General features: G+C 41.1%; 1 long non-coding RNA gene across 1 annotated transcript; it reads left to right on the top strand.

The window, feature by feature from the left end:
• Window positions 1-2,169: 2,169 nt before the first annotated feature.
• LOC143856772 (uncharacterized) lies at window positions 2,170-6,214 on the top strand. Its single transcript, XR_013238347.1, has 2 exons — window positions 2,170-2,788; window positions 5,818-6,214. It is a non-coding gene; the product is annotated as an uncharacterized LOC143856772 (long non-coding RNA).
• Window positions 6,215-6,935: the final 721 nt, after the last annotated feature.

Below are 6,935 nucleotides of genomic sequence, written 5' to 3'. Positions count from 1 at the left end.
CTCATTAAGCAAAGGTTCTATTTGTTACTAGTTCACTTATCATTGGACCTTTGGCAGACCAAGAGTTCATTGCCTTCAAATGTGCGCTTCAAATTGGTGGTGTTGATTAGAAATAAAGTGTAAATTAGATTTGGTGGGCAGCCCACACCTTTATTTCAATAGCAGCTTCATGCTCCTTATCATTTACAATTAGGAATACAGGTTACTTTTGAATGGATATAATGTATCTTATGTTGTCTCAATGATCGAGGTTCAGTGCTTGAAGTACTTATAGGTAAATTGGATAGGGCTAATCTACTACAATTGTTAAAATAGAGTGATATCTGTATTTTTCTTTTATGGCATAAGTTCAGCTTGCTCTATTTCTTAAGGTTATGTTAATTTTTGAATGTGTGTTGGAGAAGGGAGATAAAAAGGCTTTAGTACAAGTGTTGAAATATAGTAGTGTGAATATCAACCTGTTGTACTTGTTGTACTTGGCTTCTAAATTTCTGTCCATGAAGATTTATGGGACTCAACTTGTATCTACATTGCATGTTAATTACATGAGAATTATCTCTTGTTTCCCTGAACGGGGCAATTGTATGGTAAGTTTCTTTGAGGTTGAAGTTACTAGTTGTGTATGTGTAATTAGATAATTATGTTTTATGGCATGTGTAAACCCCAAAATTGTTTGAAGTATTTTCATGGACAGTGTAGTGGTAGATTAAGGTCTAAGTTGTTTATGCCTGTCTACATGATTGAGGAAAATATTGTCTTCATGGCTCGTGTGAACTCAAGTTACTGATTATAGGTACAAAACCATTAGAATTTTTTATTTTTTTTTAAGTAGTATTTATAACTCTTTGAATATTTCAATTTGGAAATGGTATTTGTGTTAAGGATTACTTACTAACAGTCTAAGTAGCCATCCCCTCGTTTATCTTTAAGACTTGCCCAGTCTTTTGGATACCCTTAAGCATCAGTAGCCCTTTAATCATTGCAAGAGCAATGAAGGCGCTAGCCCAAGCCCATCCTTAGGGGACTTAACTAGTCTTGATTGCATTCCCCTATTTCTTTTAGAAGACTTACCTAGTCTTAGTAATAATCTCCCTCTCATTTAAAAAGCTTGTCAAACCTTTTAGACATGTACTTTGAAACCATTAGCTCTCTCATTGCAAGGGCAATGAAAGAGTCATCTAGAGCCCACCATCTATAAAGACAAGCTATGTCTCAACAGAAAGATCAAACCCTTTTAGGAGACAAGCTATGTCTCATGTAGAAATGACACACCCTTTAGAGAGACATGCTTTGTCTCATAGAAAGCTTACCTTTTAGGGAGACAAGCTATGTCTCAGCGGAAAAGTCGGACCCTTCGAAGACAGGCTTTGTCTCATTGGTCATAATGTTCTCAGAGTTTATGAGATAGACTAGCATAGTTTCATTTGCACTCCCCTCTTGGGGTTGTGCACTAGGAGTCAGTCCTTTCATATATGAGTCTGTCCTTAGCTACAGAGTCAGTCCTTCTTTCAGGAGTCTGTCCTATCATCATAGGGGTTAGGATTCTTTCCAACCTCTCATCAAATCATATGATTTTTTATCCACTTTTGCAAGGTATAGGATGTTGTCCAACCCTTGCAGAGTCGTGATTCTGTTGAATTCCCCCGCAAAGCATAGGATGCTGTCCAACCTTTGCGAGATATCAGGAGTCTGTCCTACCCTTATGATGATAGGATTTTGTCCTCTTGTATCAAAAACACTTGAAAAAACATCTAAAAACCAAAAATCTCAAAAGTCTTGAGTCATTAGGAGTAGTCAGGAAAATCTATTCCGAACTACGTTGGCTTGATCCCTTTCCACAGGGTATGTAGTGCAGCTTGGGATTCATATCCCAAGTCCAGCCAAACCTTTCAAAATAAACATTTCAAACCTCCAAAAATACAAATCTTCTTCAAAACCTTTTCAAAAAGATCTTCCCTTAGAGTTAGGAGTCTGTCCTAGATATTTGGGGTGTTTTAGAGTTAGGAGTCTATCCTGATTTGTCTTGATATGGTATTGTAGACACCCCATTTTGTTTTGTTTTAATCAACAAATAAATTAGTGTGTTAAATCCATGTGAGAACCTGTAGACACCCCATTTTGTTTTGTTTTAATCAACAAATAAATTAGTGTGTTAAATCCATGTGAGAACCCCCTCTATCATTGATTTATATGTTTTAGGTCATTAATATCTTGATCTGACTTTACGGATCATCAATCGGGACAAAATAAGCTAGGGTCACTTCATAGCCCGGACCCTGATTCCATTCCGAGACCCGATTTCCGTAAATCGTTAGATCAATGGCAGATCTTGACCTGGGTCTAACCATCCAAAACCACCTAACCTCTCCTCTCATCCTAACCATCCAAACCTCACCTAACCTCACCTAACCTCTCCTCTCATCCTAACCATCCAAACCTCACCTAACCTCACCTAACCTCACCTAACCTTACCTAACCCCACCTAACCTTACCTAACCTCATCCTCTCATCCTAACCATCCAAAACCACCTAACCTCACCTAACCTCCTATCCCATTCTCCTATAAATACCCTCTCATCCCACCATCCAAGAGGAGAAAAAAAAGAACCCCTCTCTTAGAAAATTCATCCCTCTCCCTCATCTCTTCAAGGGTTCGGCCATCCTTGCCGGATCGGGTGATTTTATACGTTGGGTGATATATATCAAAAGCAGTCATTATCAAGCAAGGAATCATCTTCAAGGAATTAACATCAAAGAAAAATCAAACACAAAGTGGGTTTCCAAAGAGGTAGGCATTTATTTCAATTCTATGTAGGGTCTGTTTTCATGCATATCTTTTACTTTAAAAGAAAAACCATGTTAGGAAGCATGTAGGGTCCGTTTTCCCCCTGGTTAGCCTCTGGTTAGACCCTGGTTGCACCCAGGTTCGCTGCTGGTTGCACCCAGGTTCGATGCTGGTTGCACCCTGGTTCCCTACTGATTCGCACCCTGGTTCCCCTGCTGGTTGCACCCTGGTTCCCTACTGGTTGCACCCTGGTTCCCTGCTGGTTGCACCCTGGTTCCCTACTGGTTCGCACCCTGGTTCGATATTGGTTCGCACCCTGGTTCCCTGCTGGTTCGCACTCTGGTTAGACCCTGGTTGCACCCAGGTTCGCTGCTGGTTGCACCCAGGTTCCCTCCTGGTTGCACCCTGGTTCCCCTGCTGGTTCGCACCCTGGTTCCCTGCTGGTTCGCACCCAGGTTCGCTGCTGGTTGCACCCAGGTTCCCTGCTGGTTGCACCCTGGTTCCCCTGCTGGTTCGCACCCTGGTTCCCTGCTGGTTCACACCCTGGTGCACCCTGGTCCGCACCCTGGTTTGTACCCTGCTTCCTCCTAGTTAGACCATGGCTAGTCTCGGGTTTGCTCCTAACTTAGACCCGACTCACTTGACCCTAACCATTAACCCAATCCAACCAAGTAATATCCCAACACAATCCGAGTCGCATGTCTGAATCCATTTGGCCGAATCTCATAAGCCCGCCCACTTTGAATTCCGAAAATTCAAACCCTTGATGATTCCTATATGCTCAATTCTTTGATGCAAACTCCCAATTCCAAAATCCCATTGCTAGATCAATGTTTCTGAATCTCAAGTCCAATGCTCAAATGCAAACCCGATTCCAGATACAAATACCAATTCTGTCTTCCAAAATCCAAGCAACCTCGCCTGTGGAACTACGTGTGGCTTGATCCCCATCACGGGGTACGTAGGCAATTTGGCACTCCCAAGTTCAGTCGCACCTTTCTCTATCTTTCCCATTCCCTCACACTATTCATCATCTCGATTCATCTCGTGTCTCTCGGAACCATTGGATTATGGTTTCCGTCGTAAGAACCCTTAGAGCCCAATTTAGGAACAATGGTGTCGTGTCGTGTTGTGTCCTAAGTTTTAGGGAGTCCTAGAGTTAGGAGTCCAGCCTCATCACGGACGCTTGCTATGTATAGCAACCGTGCCATAGGTCTAGTTACACTAGTCACCCAATCTTTCCCTAGGACAAGCCTAGTAAACTAGGATGTAGGCAAACCTGCATTAGTCTAAGGGACCATTTGCATTTAGATGAGAATCATATAGCACTTAGATGAAATCCTAAGATAATAAAATCCTCAACTTGAATTAAATAACTTCTCTTAAAACTGTTGAAACAGTCAATCCCGTCTAGGTCGGTGTCCTAGTTGAGTTAGGCATAAGTAGCTTAGCTTAGGTGCACCGAACTACGTCGACTCTGATCCCAGTGAGGCTTGGGTACGTAGGCAGCTTGGATGTCTGATGGCATACCACCCGCGAGTCGGCACCACAACAAATTGTGGTGTTTTGTATATTAATTTTCTTGTAAATACTTAATCAAATCACTTAGGACTTTCCATGAAATTAGAATTCTAGGAGAACTTTCACTTAGATTGAATCCAGACAAATTAATAAATCAAGATACACATTTAGGATTCACATTGAAATTAGATGTTAGGATGCATGTCACTTAGTTCGCACTTTAACATAGAGTTGAATGAGCCATTTAAAATAAATTTAAAAGAGTTAGCTTTTGGAATCGAAGACCGATTATCGGGCAGGAATGGTGCATGTGGTGGATAACTCCCCATACCTTCCATTCTCGTAACCAGGTAGCGAGTCTAGATTTCTGGTTAATTTCGGGTCCTAGATCCCACATCTAGGTGGCGACTCTGTCATTCTCTTTCGTGTGGAGTTCGGATTGCCTTAGTGATCCCAAGTTCACATGAAAGATGAATTCAAATCAATATTAAAATGCACACGCCAATCGCGTGGATACGAGAGACCAAGAGAGAGAGCGCGGCGGCTCGCGCCCCACCCCTCTCGCGGGATCGGGTACCACAGTCTGGCGACTCTGCTGGGGACCACCTAACTTCATTAAAATTTCAAAAGATAATTCATTTGAATTTAATTTAATTGGCTCATAAAAACTCTATACTTGTTAGATTAGTTTGTCTTGTTTTATTTTCTCTCATCACATTTTACTCGAACTTAATTTAACAAAACCTGAAGGCATCATAGATTGCGCGAACTTATTGCACACACTTACATCACTTGCATCTAAACCCTTGCATCTCACATTCACACACGTCCTATTTTAGGAACCCGGAGTGTTATCTAGCATGGTTGACTGGGATTTCATCACCTGGTGCCTCTGTGCTAGAGAAGCATTCCACCCTTAGCCTAGTACCTTTATGGTGCGTAAACGGATCTATTGTTCACGTACTGATACGCCGGACACTGGTACAGTATATCGAACATGGATTCGCGCTAAGGGAACTCTTGGCCTTACCCCTAGATTAACCCACACATGCATGTAGTATACGAACACATGTGCATCACATGTGTGAGCCTAGTTTAGGATATCCTACCCATTTGTGTCTAGATTAGACCGTAGTCCATCTTCCAATGGCTACGATCGGTCCTAGGTACATAAACAAAGTCATGAGTTGAGATCCTATCTCCACTCCGCTAGATTAGGATTAGGGTTGATGCCTTCAGGTAACACTGATAAAATGTGTGAAGAATAAAAACTTTCCCTTTGGGGTTAGGATATAAATCCCATCATTTCCAAAGATCTCATAGGATTAGTCATTCATGATCTATCCGTTGAAAGTAATCCTATGCAATCTCATCTTTTGATCATGTGTCTATCATTCGTCTTTTGTGGGATTCGATTGTGTCTTCATTGGCGGAAATTGTGTCTCAATCATTTGATCGTGCAATCTTGATGATCCAATCTTGCCTGTACCCTTGATCTCTTCCTCCTCTAGGGGCTACCTTTTTCAAGATTATTTTGCTAAGTCCTTCAGAGTTCACTCTCAGAATCCTTGAGCTAGGGGCATTTCCCTATGCGAATCAGTCATCATTGTCCAAAATTGAAAGTATCAGCCATGATGATGTTCAGAACGAACCAGCCTTCGCCGAGCCTTCAACGCCAAACAGTTGCAGCAGTTAAAGTTTTAGTCACTTACTATTTTATGTTGAGTCAGTCATCATGGTCAGTATAATTGTTGAGTCCGGTCTTACAGTTAAAGGTCAATGCCTAGTCCAGGCAAGTTATCTTCTGTTTCCCTTTCTTATTTAGAGTTGTGAATCCTGAGCATGTTCAGGATAGGTCGTCTGATGTAATAGCTTTTCTTTAAATAAAATTTCGGTCAGTTCCAAAAAGTTCACTTGTGTCTGTTCTTAAGTGTGCTTCTGATCTTAAAATAAGACTCCCTCTTCAAATGAGGACAAAATTGACGAAACTCCACTTGAGTCACAGCAATTACTTGAACGAGAGGAGGAGCGCCAATCCCAACCTTTCAAAGATGAAATTGAAATGATAAACACTGGCACTGAAACTTTGATTCAGTGAATGCCGATTGAAAATACATTACCCTCTAAAGAGTGTGAAGAATTGATAAAATTATTTCAAGAATAAGAAGATTGTCTAGAAAAGCTACAACCGATACCAGGGGCAAGACATAGATGGAAAGCTCAAAGAAAATGAATGAAGTGAATATCATATGCTATGCAAGGGGCATGGAGTAGAAACAACTTTCATATTTCCAATCGATGACCTTGGTTCTCAAATTCATAACATGAAGCCATCAAATTCGAGATAAGAAGTTCAAGAGCAAGCATTGAAAAGTGATCATCAGATATCAAGAGTTACAAATCCATAGATGGAGGATGTCGAAGAACAAGTTTTGCTCTATGAAAGTCGAAGGCGCGTATTAGAATCTTGAAAGAAGAAGATATATTATCTCTTACCTGGAAATGCCGTCAAACTCCATAAAAAAAAAGAAGAAAAAAAAAATAAAAAATAAAATAATAATCAGCACCAGAGGGACTCTAGTAACCTAGATCGATTCCCAATCTGAACATCGGAAGGCCTCCTTTGGCT

This window comes from Tasmannia lanceolata, unplaced genomic scaffold (assembly GCF_043159265.1).
Source record: "Tasmannia lanceolata isolate RefF3 unplaced genomic scaffold, GAP_Taslan_0.1 ptg000023l, whole genome shotgun sequence".
In the NCBI taxonomy this organism is placed as follows: Eukaryota; Viridiplantae; Streptophyta; class Magnoliopsida; order Canellales; family Winteraceae; genus Tasmannia; species Tasmannia lanceolata.
The sequence above is the reverse complement of the archived record's forward strand: the minus strand, read 5'-3'. Positions and strand labels throughout refer to the sequence as shown.